General features: G+C 51.0%; 1 pseudogene; it reads right to left on the bottom strand.

Annotated features, from left to right (window-relative positions):
- Positions 1 to 183: 183 nt before the first annotated feature.
- Positions 184 to 994, bottom strand: LOC134149723 (exosome complex component MTR3-like; annotated as a pseudogene).
- Positions 995 to 20,608: the final 19,614 nt, after the last annotated feature.

Raw genomic sequence — 20,608 nt, forward strand, 5'->3', positions numbered from 1 at the left:
CTCTGGAGGTCTCTGGCAGTGCAGGCAGCTGCTCGGCTGGGCTCCAGCGGGCTCGGGCAGTGGGGGGCTGCTGCAGAGAGGCCTCTGGCAGTGCAGGGGGACAAATCTGGGGGCTCTAGCAGTACGAGGCCGCTCTGCTGGCCTTTGGGGCCTGCAGCAGCGGAGGGGGCCCTTCAGGCCGGCTCAGGCAGTGGAGGGGGTGGCACAGCACCAGGCAGCGCATAGGAGGCTCTGCCGCAGCACGGGGTAGGGGTGGTGGCAGCCATCGAGGCCGAGGCGCAGGGCCTGGGCCCCGCTGTCAGGGGGGCCGCCCTGGCCACAGCCAAGCAGCCCCGACACCTGGTTGAGGGAGGGCAGTAGGGCCACTGTAAGGAGGGCGGTGGCGCTCCTCGGCCTCACTAGGCTGCAGGAGCCAGTAGGCGGCAGCAGCGCTGGGCAGCCGGCACAGGGCGCAGCCCACCGCCAGGTCCTACATCTCCAGGCTGGCACTGGCGAGCGCCAGCGTGGCGGCGCTGAGGGCGGCGGCCAGGGCGGAGCTGCCGTCCTGCAGCAGCAGTGCGCTGACAGCGAGACGCGCGTGCGGGTAACGTGTCAGCTGTACAACCGGCTCCAGCACCTCACGCAGTGCTGCTGCAGCCGCCTCGCGCTCTGCCACTGCCTCGCGTGCTGCTGCCTGCCTCCCACACCCGGCGAAGGGCGCGCGCCGGAACTCACACACCAACCGCCCCGCCACTGCCACGCCGCCCGGATCTGCTGCTGCGGCTGCCTCCTGCGGGCCCCAGGCGGCGCACAGCACCTTGGTACCGCTCACCAGCTCCACGTAGGCTGAGCCCTCGGCCTGGCTGAGCAGCCCCAGACATGTGAACAGCGGCCGCAAGGCGCACGGGTCCCACACCTCCTCTTCCTCCTCTTCCTCCTCGGCCGCCGCCGCTGCCCACACCTCCGGCAGCTGCGACTCCTCGGGGCCCTGCAGGCGGCGGTGATCCAGCGGCATCCTCCGGCCGGCCACTCCGCGAGGAAACTAGGGGAAGAGGGAGGAAGGGAGGGAGGAGCCCGGCCCAGCCCCCAAGCACAGCCAGCGGTGCACGCGGCAGGTGGCCTTTATTAGCCGAGTTGAACCCCCCTCTAGTGCCCCCATCCTTACCTCACTAAGATCTGCAATCTCCTTCTGCACATCCTTGTTGGGAGCTCTCTGCACTTTCACTTTGGCATCCAGGTCAGACAGCAATTTCTTGAGGCTGTCTACTTTCCTGAGGGCCTAGCAGAATAAAATTCAAGTTATGTTTTGCAGAGAGAGTTACCAAGCTGACCTCTGCCCAGAACCATATGCTGCAGTTCCAGACACGGAGACTCCTTGCCATTCCCACACTCAACGGAGAGCACAGTACCAAGCCTGAATAAATTCTGACACTTACCCCCCCAAGAGGACTTTAGATCTGCAGCCTATCCTGCAAATCAATGTGAGTTCGCCCTGCAGCCACCTCTGGGATCCACCCTATGCCCTTCTGCCCCACTAACATGACAGCTAGAGCTCAGACTCCTCCAGCTCTCTCCTCCAGCTATGTCATACACAGAGACTTCCAGCACAACCTTCACTGACAGCAACATCCTTTTCTGTGGCTGGGCTGGTGGAGTTCAAGCTAGGAGTCCTTTACGTACTCATAACGACACCCTGTGGTGCTGAGTTATCGCAGTAGAAATACTGGCCAAACTTGACTGAAAGGAACCTCGGTAGAGGGTTACCATGTGCGTGTGCATGCTCCAGTGATTTCCTGCAGTGCACAGATTTCACAGAAGATTATCTCCTGCCTCTCCCTTACCTTTCGAGCTTCAGTACCGGTGACTGCAACTATCCTCCAGATGCCTTTAGCAATTGCTTCTTCTGACACAATCACAAAGGGGCCAGTACGGCTGGAGTTCCGCAAGTGCCTTTGAAAGAACCCAGACACAAACTCACAGGAGACAGTTAAAAATCTCAACAGGTATCAGCACGGGAACAAAAAAAAAAAATAATAATAAAAGGAGATGCAGCAAGAGTGGAGACAGGACTCAACTCAGCCATCAAAAGCCTAAGAGGGAAAAAAGGGTGGCAAAGACTATGCTCCCAGCACTGCCATAGACTGTATGTGTGGGCAGGGACATAGGTGTACAGGCAGTTTTCCTGTCTGCAAAGGCTGATAGGAAACACAGCTTTACTCAGGACAGTGCACTGGGAACGCTGAGGCTTATAATCATTACCTCAAGCTCTCACCCTTCTGTGCCCCGCACACACTACAGCAGACCTTCAGGAACTTAGGATCCACAGGGACTCCTCTTCACCCACTCCACTGCCTTCCACTGCCTGTCCAGATACTCACGTCCCTCCGCAGAACTCAATAGAAGTGGTCGAGCCTGCGGGGCCAGAGGGGTCAGCCAGCAGCTCTTCCACAGGGATGCCGATTGAGACCACACGGACAGGATCGGGGTAGGTCTCATCAAAAACAGCCCGCAAGCCTTGGATAGCTTTGGCTGCTGCGAGAATGCAGTCCTTGGCATACACAGTCTGCAGAGGACAGGAAAGGAGTGCAGATAAGAGCTGGTCCTGTCAGCTGTGACCAAAGGCCTGCATTCCCACAGAATCCTGGCTTCCTCTGAAATATCCTAAAAGGAAAGTTATGTACCTCACAGGAGTGACAGTTTGTTGAGCTGCAGGGATCCCAAATTGTTTAACAGCTACTCCATCTTCAAGTTTTCTGATACCAGGACCTGCTCAGACCCTGTGTGCTCCTGCACATTCAGTGATTTCTAACTACAAACTCCCAAGCAGCGCAGAGGGTTCCTTCCACGGTCTGCTCTGAGACAGGGCTTGTGCTGGGCAGAGCAACTCTCTCACATCATAGTGGGTCTGGCTCACATCACCAGCCAGGCCTGAGAAACTACTCTGTCAAGTTCTCCTTGGCTCTCATAGCTAATATGACACTAGAGCAGGCAAGGAATTACTCCACTCCTAGAGAGGCCTCAGAACCAGTGAACAGAGCAAGGTATCAATCAAAATTTTCTTGAGGTCATTCAGATCTGTGCACAATACTGCATCAGTAGCTCAGCAAACTCCTGCTGGGCCAAACTTCCAGCATCCCAGATCATACAAAAACTTGACCCAAGGCATTTTTTCCTAACTACGTCCCTATGTCCCTATCCAGCTGAACATAAAGACTGAACACAGAGAGTCAGTCCATGTGAGAAGAGTCAATGGGAACTGGTGACCAAGGCAAAACTTATCTTTGACCTGGAACATTTTGGGGAATGGCAACAAACATAAACCCATGTTACACTGCACAGTTCAGTCACAGGGAGGAGAAAGCACAGAATGAATGGGGTTCGCACCAGATTTCTTCTGAAAACTGGTGCCCCAGTCGTCCACTGAGGCTAGTTCAGACACTGTGGTAAGCCTATGCCTGGGTCTGCCAGGAAAAGAACAGGATCCTTTCTACAGGATTGGGACAGTGAACTGACTGAGTACCATCCCAGCCCACAAGGTCCTTCTGAACCTGACAGCCATACCCACCTTCGCTTCGTCGATTATCCGGTTGATAATTCCTTCAACTTTCTTGATTTCCTGGGTAGACAAGGCTCCCTTGACCGTGAAGTCAAACCGCAGCTTGTCTGGTGCCACCAATGACCCCCTCTGGTCAGCTTCCCCCAGCACTGAGCGCAGGGCAAAGTTGAGGATGTGGGTGGCTGTGTGGTTGCTCATGACTGACCACCGCCTGGTCTGGGGGAGGAAGCCACTGTTAAATAGGGCCTTGCACTGCAGAGTCTCTAGCAAGGGAAGTGCATTTTATGGTGCAGCTTCAAGAGAAACCTGAACTAGCCTGAGGAGACCAGAAACAGCTCATCAAATCCACTGCCCTGGAGCCTTGGCTTAGGGAGTAGGGCATTTCCCATTCGATTTGCACACAGCATTTCCCAGGATGTCGCCTCACTGGGCCTGTCTGAAAAGAGGCCAGGGACAGACCAGGTCACAAACACTGTCTCCCCTCCTCAATAGGTAAAAGCGCTGCAAGATGGTAGCCTTCCTTTTTGCTCCAGAAGAGCTCCTTCAGGGAAGGGAAATGCATTTTGCAGACTTGGGCTTAGCCTAGCGCTCACTCAGCAGGCTGAGCCTGCTACAGCAATGTCTGGACTACGGCAGCCCACCCAGGCTCTCAGCTGTCATCCCCAAGACAGTGGGGCAGCATACATGTCTCAGCTCCCAGTCACGCCCTGAACATGATTCTGCTACGGACCAGCAAAAGCCGGTGTCCGTAGCTCAGAGCCAGCAGGGTGTTATCTGCCTTGCAGAAGGAGGAAGCCAGATCTCAGGCAGGAGGGCCACTACTCCAGCTCAACTGGAAGAGCCATGCTACTTGCCTGCACCACATGCTGCAGGGAGAGCAGACTCTCATCCCAGAGCAGCACTAATGGAAGGAAATGGCTAAAACCTCCCAGAATTGAGAGGTGAAGCCATCTATTATTAACTCACCTCATCAATAGACAGATGGACTTGATCTCCTACTTTCAAACTCCCATACAGAGTTCCTGTGTGAAGCACATAGCCCCCTCAGACTTGCACATTCTTCACCGTGAACTCTGTTTTCTGTACAAGAAGGGAAAGGCATTCAGTGAGCAGAGGGAGACAGACCAAGTGGGAGACAGACAGTCTAGCCAGAGGCCTTGACTGCAACTGGAAAAGCCTCAGCTGAAGGAAAGCTGGACTGGTGCATGTGATATGAGCAAGCTAAGCACCTGCAGGCATAGTATGCAGGCTGCAAAGCAGAGAAATGAATGAAGGACAAGGTGGGGCACAGTTATGGGGCATGGCAGAGCTGAATCAGCTCCCCACTTCATGGCTCAGAAGCACCATGTCCCAGCACCACCACTGCAGACACCTGCATCCTGGTGACAGCCTAACACTACAGTATGAAGTTATGAAGTTTAGTGAAGCCTCCCAAGAAGCAGGGGAGCAAACCCCAGCACACCTGTGCTATGCCGCACCCCCAAGAAGGAAACCTGTGCAATGTCTGATGCCTGCTATGGACATGGAATTGCTAGAGCTTGTTTGACACCTTCTTCCTCTCTGAACGCACCCGCCCAGGCCCCAGCTCAGACTATGACAGGCTCTCAAGCCCAATCACATCCTCACTGCTGGCATCATCCTTGACCATGTAGCCCTCGTCATAGATCTGCCCACCCTGCTCAGCGTAGAAGCAAGTGCGTTCCAGTACTATCCCACACTCCTGGCCAGTGGACACTTCCTCCACAAACTTCTTCTCCCTGCGGATGGCTTTCACTGTGGCCACGAGGCTCCCAAAATCTGTCACCGGGAGGACAGGCAGTGTCAGTAGAATAGGAAAACCTGGCAGATACCATGAAGAAGCAGAACTTCATAGCAAAGGCTCCCAGTTATTGCACAAGCTCATGGCAGTTATACAAACAAACAGGTGTAAAGAGGAAGAACTAGGACAACATTTAGCTGAGGAAGAGGGAATTTGATTCAATACTTTTCAAGGCAGAGAATGACACTTCTTTCCATACTTTCACAATACAAGACAGCAGCATGTGTGGCTATATCAAAGAATTAGCAGCAAGAGCCAAAACCAGCAAGCAGGCCAAGGACACTAATAGATTGAGGAGCATCTGCAAAGTTGTGTGGCACTGGCAATGGGCTGCATTTCGGTGAGTCATCAGTCACCTCCAGCCCTCGGGCCCTTAGCTCTTCGATGGCCTAAATGTCCAGCATTAGAAGGTCCTCCCCTCCAGCACCCTTGCCTTGGGATTTGAGCTGCAAGTGACAAGCACAGACTTTGAGATTACCCACTTCAGCACTGGCTTGCACACACCAGCCTGGACACACAGCTCTCACTCTCACATTCCTAGGATCACCTGGCTCAGAGCTATGCTCTGGGCAAACACCCGCCACCTGGTAGAATGCTCCCACCTCTTCTGGCTTCAGAGCAGGCTGTTCCAGCACTGCCCAGCAGGCACTCAAAGCAAGTCTGAGCCCAGCACAGGCAGGTCAAGTACTTGGCCTGCTCATCCATGCTACCCTATATTGCTGTACTGCATGTGTCAGGAGACACATCCAAGCTACAGGCCTGACTGGACGCTCTGCTTCTCAGACAGGGAGACCCAGGACTTCCATGGGAACAAGGGAAGGTGCTCCCAGGACTTCAGTAATTCTGTCTGAAGGCTGAGTTAGAGGCCACAGGCCTCATAACTTTAGTGTACAAACACAGCCTCAGCTACACAGGAAAGGCATGTCCCATAGGAAGTCTCGTGGTGTGCTCCGGACTCTCCCATAGGGCACAGAGGTGTGAGTGTACACATAAGAAAGGAGCAGTCTCATGACCAGAAGCTTAAAGATTGGGAATTCTCCTTGCATCCTCTCAGACCAGTGCCCCCTCGAGCTGTTGTCTACCTGTGCGTTTTTCCGCTCTTCTTCAAAGCCCTCCATATCCACAACAAGGCCCTTCTCCTCTGCAGTCAGCCCAGTGAGATCCACAGGAAAACCATAGGTGTCATACAGAAGCCAGGTAGTGTCACCTGCAGAGTACAAACAGTAGTCAGCACTCCTGTTCCTTGAGCCAATATCCCTTTTCCTGCTCTCAACTGGTTGTCCCACCCAATTGGCTCTGTGCCATGGCAGTCAGTAATTGGCAGGGTAGAAAACAAGTCTCTGGTGAACATGAACACCTGATAAGCTCTTCACTGGCATGCTCAGGGCAGAGAGATCACACTACCATGTTGTGTCTGGGCTGCTGCAGATCTAAGGAAGCGAACACAGAGGAAAGAAAAATGGGGTTGCCCTCCGCTGAGCAACAGGCTTTTGACTCCAGCTCTCAGCTCCCAGCCCAGCCAAGCCCTGACTCAGCCCCAAATGATAAACATCTTTTGGTGCATCTGGAAAGAAGTCACAGCCTTACCGGGGATGTTTTTACTGTCTCCCAGGCTCTGGATCTTCCCGTCCAGGATGCGACGTCCTCTCGTGAGCGTTTTCAGGAACTGATCCTCTTCTTCGTTGATGATGTCCTTCACCGTATCTGGGTCCTTCAGCTCAGGGAAGGCACCTCCCTACACAGCCAAGAGGATTAGCCTTTCAGCATGGTGATCTGCACATGCTAGCACATATAGCAGAGTGAAAAGAGAACTTACCAATGACTGTACCACAACATCAACCAGTGTAGCAAAGAAGCCCTTGGGGGCATTGAGCTTCTCATGGGAGTTGCGCACAGCGCGTCGGAGAATCCCTTTCAGCACATACCTAGGAGATAGCACAAGCCCTCATGCTAACATTACATCTCCGATTCATGCTCGTAAGATCCCTCTGTATCCACCTACCAGCATCCCCTTCTAGGACCAAGAATGCAGGCTTGTTTACCTTCTCTCCATATTTTCTCTCAGCTAACTGCTCTTACCAGCAGCAAGCCAGAGGTGAAGTTCCTGGCCTCAGCCCTGTTCCTCAGACTCACTAGGTGCCCAGAACCAGTCCTATGAGTGGTACCCACTACACAGTGCCCCAGCCCAAATTTCATTACATTTTTGACAGCAGCATTACTGCAAGTGTAGCTCTGTGTCCACCTGTCCATAATGATCCTTTCTGGGGGTTGATACAGTGGGACTGGTACTCACTAGAGCATTCAGACTGACGTGTCTTCATCTTTTGGGGGACTGTGCTGCAGGGCTTTTTGAAGTGTCAAATGTACTGTGACAAACATTCCTCTATCTACTGCTCTAGTGATGCCTTCAAAGACATTTCACAGACTCACAAGACTCCACTCCCCTCAGGAAAGCTGTACTGAACAAAACAGAAGCAGCAGCAGCATGGCAGTTCCCTTCTTACCCTCTGCCAGTGTTGTCAGGTCTGCCCCCATCAGCAGGGGCCAGCGTGATGGTTCATGCATGGTCAGCCAGCACGCGGTAGGCCGTATCTATGCCATCTGCATCATCAGCACCAACCTGTCCCATGTACGGCCTGGCACCACTGCCCTGTGCAGAGAGGAGGCAATTGGCACAGCGGGGGGGATCAGCACCATGGCAGAACTGCAGGGGAAGCACCTAACAAGTCAGCCTCATCTCCCCTCCCTTCCCAGGGCTCAGAGACGGCACACTCCTCTTACAAGAAGCTGAGCTGATGTATCCAGGGAAGACAGAGAGCTGCTGGGCTCCACATGGTGCCACAGCCTGCATTTGCAGGGCCAAAGGATGTCCAGGGCCAGGGGGAGGTAGAGTAAAATTACCACAGCATAAAAAACCCAAGGGAGCAGAGGTAGGGAGAGGGACAGAGTGGATGGAGATCCAAAGAAGAAAACATCTGTTTTGTGCACTGGCTCTTAGATTCCAGCCTGGCATTAACCTGCCCAGGAAAAAGCCTTTCCAATTCTGTCATGTGGGTCCCAGCTTCCCTTTTTTAGGGATGTCTCTATCTCTACCCATGAGAAAGACACTGCTGTAATAATGGAGTGGCTGCACATGGTGCAAATCTTGCACCATGGGCCAAGGTCCTCACAGTCAGGCTTCCAGCACATCCACACACAGCAGGAAAACAACAAGAACACACTTGCTTTGCCTAGCCGATGGCTTTAACATATGGAAAGGTGGCCCTCTAGCTCTAACTCTGAAGTTCTGCCCCACATCCTTCTGAGGATCAGGAAGTATCTGAGCTTTCCGTGTTTTCTCCAGTACAATCTGCACCTGGAGAGCTCTGACACTTCCATAGGAATAAATGTGTATTACACAGAGGGCTCATGACAGTTAGTTCCTGGCACTGGTAACAGCCCTCCCCACCCAGGAAGACAGAATAATTGCACATTGGTTCTGCAAGTGACGATTCATGGTTTAGGGCAGAGATCTCCTCTCTGCAGGGGATTTCTGCAGATTAGCACAACTTGAGGTTCTGGGTAGAAGTCTGAAGGACAGATTCTGTCTCTGAGTCTAGTACTCAGTGGCAACATGTGCTATCTATCATTGGCAAAAGGATGGCTCTTGGCCAGAGCATCTCCCGTGTCAGAGATGACCAAGGAGTACACGATTAGGACAGCTCACAGGAAATAGATGGGAAAGCTGCACTGCTCATGTCCCTCACTCTGCACTGGAAACATACCCCAAGGTAGCAATCAGTTGGGCCAGCCTGAGTTTCTACCCTCCTCAGCAAAGGACAAATCTGCAGAGCTCACCATAGCTGGGAAAGCAGAGATCTGCAGACACTATCCCTGCCCAATCACCTCCCTACATCTCCCTGAGGGTCCAGGAAATAGGGAAACAGACAAAGCTGGGTCAGTCTTCAAGCCCAGACTACCCTGTTCATACCTTCTGTACGGCTTCAAAATAAGGAATGAAAAGGTCACTGTCGTAGTTGGACATCTTGTTCTGCAGCACAGAAACCAGCCTCTCCAGACCCATCCCAGTGTCAATACTCTTCTTGGGAAGAGGTTTCAGACTCCCATCAGCTTCCCTGACCAAACCCAAAAGGAAAGACAAGCCATTATGGAGAGAGGCACTGCAGAGACATGCCCATCTCTCCTCTCCATGACATTCTGTTGCATAAGATTTAAGAGACAGGCGCATACACAAATCACACACAAGGGAACTGTGATAAAATATAATTAACAAGAACCTCAACAACAACCTAGACCCAGATCAGGATGGCATCTCTTTCCCACTTAACCCCTACTAGTGAGCTGAGGAATCATTCCTAATTTGCCCTCAAAACCAGGTATAACCAACCTCTTCTGTTCAAGCTGGCTGGGGGACAGAACATTGCAAAGTGCACAGCTTCTTGAAAAAAAGGAATGGTCAGCAGTCCCAAACCTGTTGACCTCAAGAGCCTGATGGGAGACAGGAAGACACTGAAGGGTGACCCTGCAGGACTGAATGAAGAGCAAGGCTCATATGGATTCTCCCTCAGTCAATGATAGCGTGCCCAGCCTCCAAGCGCCACGACTCCTCTAACTTCTCAGTGCTGCAATACCAAAGTTCAAAAGCTTTCTACAAGGCTTAAATTGCTGAAGGTGTTTGTAGGTACAGGAATGAGGCTGTAGCAAACAGCAAAGCAGTAAAGAGACATCTGAGTCAGAGGGCCGAGAAAGTGGCCAAACTGCTAAGTTGGGGTTAAGGCTGACAGGAGAGATGGCTTGTGGTTAATGGGACTCTACACGTCTAATGAGGAACAGCATGGATAAATGCAAGTCCCAGGACTCATAGTTCAGTTGTGCTCTCCATTCAGCAGCTCAGAAGAAAAATGGGCAGAACGGTCAAAAATGTGGTCTTGTGCTAGGAGTCATCACTAACTACACAGCCTGAGTAAACTCCCATGCAAAACCGGAGCCACCTGGAAATGCAGGTCTCACCCACTAGTGGAACTGTATGAACACCAGGTTCCAGATTTCCAGGACATTGGGGTCATCCTGATTGACCAGGTGCAAGGCATCTCTGTCCCCAATCCGGTCATAGTGGATCTCGCTTCAAGGGCCGCAGGGGCCTGTGTCTCCCATTTCCCAGAAGTTATCCTTCATATTGCCAGGCAGAATCCTACTCTCAGCCAGCTGTTGAACAACAGAGACTCATGGCAAGGCAGGAATCCCCTGAATTGAGGACTATATCAAAGAGATTTCAGTTCAGCAATTCCCTGAATGGGCAGAAGAGTGGTCAGGGCCCTGTGACAGACCAAGCCAAGAGCTTAATTCTCACGATCCTACCACCCAGATTCCTTGCTGAGTAGGCAGAGGCCTACAGAACTTCTCAGTGAAGCCTCAGTCAGGAACAAAAGTGGCTATCTCACTTTAATGCATGCTAGGCAGGTTTTGCCCTACAGTCTAGATCTGTGTCATGGGGTTCATAACAGGTTTCACAGGGGGCAACAGCCACAATACCAAAGGCATTTCATTGCTATATCAAATTTTGGCATACTCACAGCTTGACTGCTAAGTGCAGTTCTGATTTCCACATCTCAAGGAGGGTGAGGCAGGGGCAGAGAAAGAACAGAAGAGGGCAACTAAAACTACCTAAGGGTAGAACTTCTGCTTTACAAAGAGAAGCTAGAAATAGTAAGAGTCTTCAGTTTGGAGGGGAGGAGGTTGAGGGTGGACTATGACTGAGAGTTACAAAAATCCAACAGGCTCAAAGTAGGATCAGATATACTTTAGAGGTGCAGGTCCCTACAACATAAACAGAATAGAAGGGTATCCCTCTGTAGTAAGAGCACCTGCAGAAGATCTGTTGAAGAGTCAGTGACTGGCAGAGTACATGATAGCAGGCCCAGCATGTGAAACTACACATTGACCAAATTCCCATCATGCCCAGGCATGCACATTCCATTTTGTCAACAATGTCTAGCTGCTTCCCGGCCAGCAGCTACTCAGGCTTAGCAAAGCAGAGACAAGGGAACAGTTCTAGTAGACTAAGAAGCCCTTAGGATACAAGTGGAGCCCTGTCTGGGCGTCCCACTCGTGTGTCTGACCCATGCCTCCGGCAGCCTCCCATCAGTAACTCCTCTGTGCGATTCCCAGGGCTTCCCGTGCAGTTTGGAGCGTTAAGTCCTTTATTAAATCTATCCTGTTTAACCCCTCATGAACTCTGAGTGTCACCAGTATCCAACCCTTCCTTGCCTGCCTTGTGGTCACACGCTCTATTGTCCTTAATCCAACAACTGCAGATGCTGGAAATGGATGAGGAAAAGAGTGCAGACCACAGCCAGGCCCGCCTGTTCTTTTTGAATAGCATCTCCTCCTCCTGCTGTCAGAGACAACACACTGAACTGAAAAGATTGTTGGTCTGACCTAGCAGGGCACTTATGTTCTTAAGCTTATACAAGAAATTTTGAATTGGAAGATCTAGGGTACAGGTCTTGGCCTCTTCCATCTAACACTAGTGCTTCCCTTTGGCTTTGCAGTTCTACCACCCTGCAAACATTATTTGTGATATGCCAGACATGCCTGTTACTCTGCCACATAAGGCATGCCACCTTGTGCCGAACAAAGGCAGACAGTTGCATAAATTGTGAAAAATTAAAGATTTCCTGATGCAAAGGAGCGCCCGTCAACACAAAGCTGTACTTTTGAGTGCTGGAGACAGGTCCCAGATGCCTTCCTTGGTTTAGACTTCCTCTCAGTTCAAACCCACCTTTCTCAACAGTATTGACCTCTTGCATCTGCTGGCTAAACTGGGTAGAACTACCAAAACTCAGAAGTGCACTCACACTTGGGCAAGCAGGACCAGAGACATCTGTCCCCCTCAAGCCACAAAAGAAGCCTCCAACGCTGCCTAGCTGATACCTTCCCTATTGCTTATCAAAACATGCAGCTTCCTTGATTGTAGGACCTTACCCCAAATCCAGCCAGATCTGCTTGCACTCCAGGTCTGGTTGCAATCCTGCAGCTTCATTTCCACCAAAGGAAGTAACATAGAGTCTTTCAATAGGGATGCCAAACTCCTTGGTGAGAAGGTCCAAAGCCAGTTTGCAAGCAAGTTCCTGTAGAAGGAAAGATGAAGTAAGCAAGTAAAAGGAAGCTTCTCTTCAACATGCAACACCCGCCCATGCAGAGTATCAGCTGCGGTACTCACTAGCTGACTACAGTCTACCCAGCGAGTCTCTCAAACATGCAGAAATCTTCTATGCCTGACTTAGGGTCATTCAGAAGATCAGGAAACTAGTCTCCACACAACATTTCAGCCAAGTCTCTCCAGACGTCTCCTTGTGCTATTAGGTCTACCAGACAGAAGCTGGACCAGAACAGCTCTCCACAGAGGAAACAGTCAAGAATTTACAGACTTTCGTTATAAGAAATATGCAAACTAATATATGTAACGCACAAGGTACACGGAACATCTCATATGGCTTTCCAAATGCAGTCAAATTAGCCCCTAGAAGGTTCTCTGCCTAAAAAAAAACCCCTTTGAAATCTGCTGTTATACTGTATTCTTAACATCCCTTTTGCGAAGTTGAACCCTCCTCTAGCAAGAATCTTGGGCAACAATATCATTATGTTATGATCACTCCTCTTTGAGGTCATAGTCAGAGCATACACAACTTTCCATGGCTACTGCCAATAAAACCTCTACCTGAAGACACCAAACCAGCAGTGAGAATATAAGCACCTTTGTAAACACTAAGAGACTAATCTCAAAACATCCTGCAGTGTGGGGTTTTTACTCCATGTTCATCTATTCCAAAGGAGCACAACATGCCTTGGGAACCTTTGGAACTAGTCTTGAGTAGAGGTCTTTTCTTTCCTCTTGGTACATTTGTAGACAAACACTTTGCTGAAATCATGGAGATGGGCAACTTTGCGCTAAAGATTCAGAGCTGCCAGTTTTACCTTGAAATAATCCCCAAAGGATCAGGACCCCAACATCTCGAAGAATGTGTGGCGGTAGACATCCTTTCCCACATCATCCAGGTCATTGTGCTTGCCTCCAGCTCAGACGCACTTCTGAGTGTTGGTAGCTCTTTTCAGTTTAGCGAGTGGGTGTGAGGGGTCAATAGTATTCAGGAAGATGGGTTTGAACTGAGAGGAAAAAGAAGAAAGAAATCTAAATGAAGGAAAAATATCATAAGCTCACTTTCAAATGTTGCTAGCAAAAGCAAGGCAATGAATTTTATCCACCTTGTGATATGCCACCAGCCTGGACACACCTGAAGTAGCATTCAGAAACATCAAGGCTGCTGTCTCCTACATGGAAGGAGAAGTAAAACTGGCCGTAACTCAGCACATGTACATGTTCCTGGAGCACATCAAGCGCCAGGACTTCCAAAGGGACTGAAAGCAGCCAGATTCCCAGCTGGCAATATAGTTAGCAAAAACTGTGTGCTGATCTCCTGCAGAGCACTTTCAGTAGCCCAGCCCCAACCACTCATTAAAATAGTTATTAGTCATTTGTGCCAGGATTCTTCATGCACCTATTTGCAGCACCAGCTGTGGTCCAAAGGGTCAAGGAAGGGATACTGGCAGTGCTCCCACGGCTGCACAGTCAACCCAGCAGACTCAGGAACTTCTCCTAGTGTTTCTACCAACTCTGCAATAGAGCAGGAGACTCCAGGAGATGCACCAGCTACCTCTTTATAACAAAGTGATTAAAGGAGATCATGAAAACAGCAATGACTTTCCAACAATCCATGGAAGAGATTGTAGTTTGTTTGAAAACCCTGTCTTCAGGATATAAAGGGACAAATCTTAATCTCACTAAAATGAAATCAGAGGAATGTGACCAAGCTCAGCCCAGAGACCAGCCACTAAAATATGAAGAGAAAACTGAATTCCCTGCAAATTGAAGTGTTTACAGAGCTAGTCACACCTGGAGCAGGCGTTTATCCAAGAGGAGAAAGGCAAATGCATTGCCATCTAAGAGGCTACAAGAGGCTTTAGACTGCACCTAGAGCTTGACAAACTATTGGTAAGTTCAGGCATCCAGGAGGAGCTTATTAAAAAGGGGTGGGCATTCCAAAAGCTCTGCAGACAGCTTCATAGATTTCAACTGCTACAGGCAATGTCCATAAGAACCACAGTACCAGAGAGGGAATCCTACCTGATTCATGCCTGCATTGGCAAAAAGCAGTGTGGGATCAGCCAGGGGTATTGTAGAAGAAGAGTGCACATAAGTGTGCTTGTTTTCCTTGAAGAAGTCAATAAATCGTTGCCTGATCTGGCTAGCTGTTAGTGTGACTTCCATCTTAAAACTGCAAGCCACAGCTGTCAAAAGCAAGTGCAAGGGAAAGCAGCCAGGCCTTGGTGCAATCTGAGGGGACAGCAAAGAACAAGGCTCTTACATCAAGACATCACGTTGTCAACTCAAGCACTAACATCAGGATCACTGCCTTTATCCCTTAAAAGGGGTTCCTCACATTAACAATTACTTTAACCAACTCCCCAGTTAATTATCAGTCCATTCCAAATGGTGCTGATCCAAAACCTACCCCCTCCAACCTCCCAGATGTCTGCAGTTTTAGCTCTAGTTACCTGTTTTTTGAAACCATGTATTTGAAGATCCCAAGTTCACCTGGATACTGAACTGTTAGTCAGAGACTGTGTCTGCCTTGCCCTATCTCTGGGGAGAATTGCTAAGTCCTACAACCATTCGAGGTGAATACATCATAGGATCGTAGAGTGGCTGCAGTTGGAAAGGTCCTCTGGAGATCGCCTGCTCCAACCCGCCTGCTCCAACCCACCTGCTCCAAGCTGGGTCAGCTGTAAGGATGCCTGGAAATCACCCCTGCAAGCACTCACATTACCTTACCCACACCAGTGACAGAAGACCAGCTCCTGTGTATTGTACCTGGTACTTAGCATTGTCCTCGCCCTCCGAGAGACGCGAGAAGAAAAGCCTCTCCCAGTGGCTCCAGTACCAGCGGTGCTGTTGCCTCCACCCTCTCACCACTGTCTCCCTCGCGGGGAACCTTCCCCCAGCCCGCACCGTTCTGGGAGGCAAAGAGAGGTCGCGGGGGCAAGCCCAAATACCAATGGCCCCCCAAGCCGCCCAAAGCCCTGGCAGAGGTCCCGCAGGCCGTCGCAGTCACTCCAGCCCCCGCATCCGCCATGGCCGCTGACAGAGGCAGGCTCCTGGCACGCTTTGCGGTGGGCTCGCGCCCAGCAGTGCTGCGCATGCCACGAGCGCCTTGCCGCCAGCACCCAGTCTGGCGCGGCACCCCCCAGCCCCCTACCTGCGCGGCTGCCGCCGCAGCCCCTCGCTCTGCACCACGGGCCACGCAGCAAGAGCTGCCCCGCCCCCGCTGACGGCACCCCCTCTCCGATTGGCTGTCCTCATCATCGTTGCTCAGGATAAGCCCCACCCCCTTTGCCAGGCCAAGGGGCGGGGCGGCAGCTACCTGATGCAATGGTGGGGCATGAGGCCACGTGACACGGCTGGGCGGAAGCTGGGCGGAAGCTGGGCAGGGCGCCGCCATTTGAGGCACCACGGCCCTGCTGTAGAGAGCTGCTGGTGGCACCGGGCGGGCAGCGACGTGCATGTTCTCTGCGCATGCTCTCTGCGCATGCTCTCTGCGGGTGCTGTGATCCCGCCTTACGACAAGGCCTCGGGGAGCTCAACACGGGCTCGCTCTGGTGCGCAGGCCTGAGGTGCTGGCGTCTGAGGGGCGACAGGCTGCTAGAAAGGCCAGGGCCAGGGAGGGAATAAGGGGGAGAAAGAGCCAGTGCAGGAAGGGTGGATCCACTGGGTGGCTGCCAACAGTGATCAAGGCCCTCCTTGCCTGCCTCTCGGTCAATACGGCGGGGCCCCCTGCGTGGGATGTAGCAGTTGCAAAGTGGGTCTGAGGGGAGCAGTTCACAAACAAGATGTACTGCAGTTGTTCAATATGCAGCAATTGTGCTCACTTCATGCAGTCAGGGATCTGCAGGTAACGGGAGGTGCACAGCCTGAGTGAAAGGGGCAGTGTTTATAAGGTAGAAATGGAGAAGGTTGACCTAGAGGAAAAAAAGTTCACTGTGAGGATAGTCAGACATTGAAAGATGGGCCCAGAGAGGCTGTGGGATCTCTTTTCGTGGGGGTTTTAAGACCTGGCTTGATCAGGCCCTGGGCAACCTAGTGTGAAGTCTGTGTTGAGCTACCTCTGAAGGGGGTTTGGATTTGAGTCCTCCTGATGTCCTCCCCATTCTTAAGAGTCACAGGGTGCTTTGACAGCATGGAGATCTTGGTTATATTTGTCTCATCTCTTTCCCACAGCAACCCTTGGGAAACCTGCCCTCAAGTAGTGTTTCCTGAGCCATGACCTGTGCCCTGGCACATCTGTGCTGCTGTCTGGTTGGCCAAAATGGCGAAGATGGCCGAAATGTTGGCCATTACCTTGGCTAACAGTTGGACGTTTCCAAAGGTTGCTTGCTGCTTGGCTTCTTCAGCTTTGTGCTTGGCTGGCTGGCAGCTGTTCTCATCAGATCTGGTCCTTCAGCTGCCTTTTTCTCATGTGTATTTTCTCCTTTCCCAGGAGCCTAGAAAGAAAAAGAAGAAACTCTAGTCATGTTGGTTTCTAATGGGAAGTCTGCTCTAGGTGCTGCCTTGTAGATAGGAGCAGGAACAGGCAAGACTGTATAGTGCAATTGCTTGCATGGGTGATTATGCCCATAATAAAAGCCTTCTACAGTGGATCAGTCTAATGCCAGCCATTCTCCGAAATGTACACCCTGCATGGAGGCCTTAGTCTACCCACTGAGATGGAAGGAAACATTGCTTCTTCTTCCCATGCACTGTGTCAGCTGAAAACAGGTTTTTCAAATTTAGCTGCCCCTCCACCATTTAGCAGCTGCTGGCAGAAGCCAGAATATTTCTCTGGTGAGTGCCAGGTCTGAAACTACTTGGATCTTCAAGGAATAGCCAGCCTGTCACTTTCCTCCGAGAGGCTGAGCAGGGCTGAGCAGCAGAGATGCTCTTAGACACATCCAGATGTAACAGACCCATCCCCACTACTTTCCTCTTATTTCCTCCCCGATCTTAAGCTCAGCTTGCCCCAAATATTGGGCCAAACACAGACCGTGAGACTTCTGTTTAGACTTTTTATGTGGAAGTCCCTTGTATCTTTCAGCATGTTACTCACTTCTTCCTTCCCCAAATCCATGCTTCTGGGCTGGTTTTGGCTGCAGGAGCCTTGGCTTAGCAGAGATGTGTTGGTCTGATAAGCCTCCCTGCATTGTCCTCCAGCAGGGAGAAAGGTGATGGCTGTAGGCTTAGTGCCCTGACAGCTGGAGACAGCTGCCTGCGGAGAGCTGTGGGCCTCCTCTGCTGGCACCTGGATGCTCTGAGGGAGATCATTTATACAAGTTGAGCTTGCCAGCTTGTATAATAAATGCCAGATTTCACACCTGTTTAGGTCTCTTCTGGTTTGTGGTTGCGTTTCAGGCATCCTTCCAAGCACTGAAAGGAAGTGATCCTTATTCCATGATTACAGGGACTGCAGCTGGGGCTGCAGGGAAGGAATCAAATCTTGGGAAACTGGGTGATGCTGCCAGACGGGGGACATCTGGCCCCTTGTTCACCATGCTGGGGAGCTCCTGGCCCAACCTCGGCCCCTAGCCTGGCAAACCTGAGCCTGGGAAGCTGCTGCCAGCACTGTCACCATCCCCACAGGAGCCCAGAGCCACGCCATGGCCTGTGGGAGACTGGCAGAAGGTCGCATACAGCTAGCGCAAAGCTCCTGCTGCTGAGGTCCTGTGGCTCATTTGCTGCCAGTCAGGATGTTCCTTTTTTTTTGTGTCGTGTGGATACCATAGGGTCTGGGTGTCTCTACTGCTGCACCTCCCTTGTCAGGGCTTCCTCCTGGTGCCACTCATCTGAGAGTTAGTGGGTCAGACACAGTTTAGGATGCCATCACTGAGAAGTGGGTGCGTTTTGCTGTCAGTGGGCACTTGAGTCTTTTGCTGGGATTGTGTTGCTTGGTGTGTGAAGCCATTGCTTGGACTCTGGAGATCTTTTTACATTTTTACAATCTGCTGTTCAGATCTGGTGCCTCATCTCTTCTTTTGCAGGTTTGTGTACGAAAACAAGAACATGTCTTCTTCTAAAGTCTATGTCTTGCAGCCTTGGATTGCAAATCTCTTGGTGAATTATGAGCAGCTGGGTATCAATGAGAATCTCCTGGCAGGCCAGGTCCTGCAGGTAGATACTGAGGGAACTGTCTTAACTTGCACAAATAGCATTTGAAATCTGAATTCCTGAAAATACTCAACAATTCCCAGTTCAGTGGTTCTGGATGGGTGACTCCTCCTCTAAGCTTTTTTGCTTGATTGTTTGGTTTTTGTTTTTTTGTTGTTGTTGTTTTCTGAAGGTGGAGTAACTGTGCTGTGCCCAGCTCTTGTGGCTTTAGCTAGCTTTTGTGCTTCTAGTATGTGTGATATACTCTCGTGCAGAGTCTTTCCTCCAAGCCTCTCACCTGAAATCTGCCTTTCTCTTCTCTGTGTCCTATTTTTTGTTTTGCCACATTATTTGGGATGAATGGGCCTGATAGTGGGCAGCCTATCAGGCTGAAGTGGGACTTGCTGAGGAAGAGGATGTTCTGAAGGTATCACAGAATCTCAGAATGGTTGAGGTTGGAAGGGTCCCTTAGAGATCAACTAATTCAACCCTCTGCTCAAGCAGGATCACCTGTAGCACGTTGCCCAGGATCATGTCCAGATGCCTTTTGAGTATCTCCAAGGATGGAGATTCCACAACCAATCTGGGCGATTTGTTCTAGTCTCTGTTATCATCACAGTAAAGAAGTTTTTTCTTATATTCAGATGGAATTTCCGATATTTTAGTTTGTGCTCATTTGCCTCTCATCCCGTCACTGGGCACTACTGAAAGGAGCCTGGCCCCATCCTCTCCACTTCCTCCCTTCGGATATTTGTACACTTTGATAAGATCCCCCCTCAGTCTTTTCTTCTCTAGGCTAAAGAGGCCAAACTCTCACAGCCTTTCCTCATGTGAAAGATGCTCCAGTCCCTTCATCACCTTAGTAGCCCTCCACTGGACTCTCTCCAGTAGCTCCAAGTTTCTCTTGTACTGGGGAGCCCAGAACTGGATGCAATACTTGAGATGAGGCCTCCCCAGGGCTGAGTAGAGGGGCAGGATCACCTCCCTCGACCTGCTGGCAAGGCTCTTCCTAATGCACCCCAGGAGACCACTGGCCTTCTTGGCACAAGGGTGCATTGCTGGTGTCTGGTCCCCTGGTCTGGACTCATAATCCCTGTCCTGTCTGATGGTGAGCATACGGCTTGGTGGGACCAAAATAGATAGTCCTGTCCTGCATGCTGGCTAATCTGAGAGATCCGTTTGCTTTGTGATTCAAGGCATGGGGCTGTAGGTCACAAAACCTGCTGCTTAGCTCCTGGAAAGCTGTAGCAACATGCAGTGCTGACTAAGTCTTTGGACAGTGACCTATCCAACACGGCAGAAGAGAGCTTTAATAAGGGAACTCTTGCCTATTTAAGGCCCTATGGATTAAATAAAGGAAGAAGGAGAAAAACAGCAGAGCTGGGACAGTGCTGCTTTGCTTGCTGACTCCTCTTATATGGTGTTTGAAGCTGTGACATTCTCTTCTAGGCCAGAGCCCAGAACTGGACACAGTACTCAAGAGGAGGCCTCCCCAGGGCTGAGTAGAGGGGCAGGATCACCTCCCTCGACCTGCTGGCAAGGCTCTTCCTAATGCACCCCAGGAGACTGTTGGCCTTCCTGGCCACCAGGGCACATTACTGGCTCATGGTCAACTTGTCATCCACCAGCACTCCCAGGTCCTTCTCTGCAGAGCTGTTCTTCAGAAATCTCCAGAGAAGGAAGAGAATGACTTTAATAACTCTGATAATTAGTGCAGTTCTGTTTTCCTCTGCTTCGTTAGGGCACGTGTCGTAAGCCTCCCAGGACCACTTTGCCTTCATTCCCGCAGTTGGCTTGAATAAAAAATGCTTTGTTTTGGCTTCTCCCCACCTTGACTTTGATTACTCTCCCCAGCAATGCTGCCACAAATGTGATGCATCCTCAGTTGCATTATAGTACTGAGTCTGCTTGGTCCAGCCAGGAGGTATGGGCACATGTAAGACCCCAGGGTACTGAGGTGAACTTTACCCTCTAGCGTAATGGTAAATGGTGACATCCTCTTCTAAGAGTCTAGGCTCCT

This window comes from Rhea pennata, chromosome 21, assembly GCF_028389875.1.
Source record: "Rhea pennata isolate bPtePen1 chromosome 21, bPtePen1.pri, whole genome shotgun sequence".
Classification (NCBI taxonomy): Eukaryota; Metazoa; Chordata; class Aves; order Rheiformes; family Rheidae; genus Rhea; species Rhea pennata.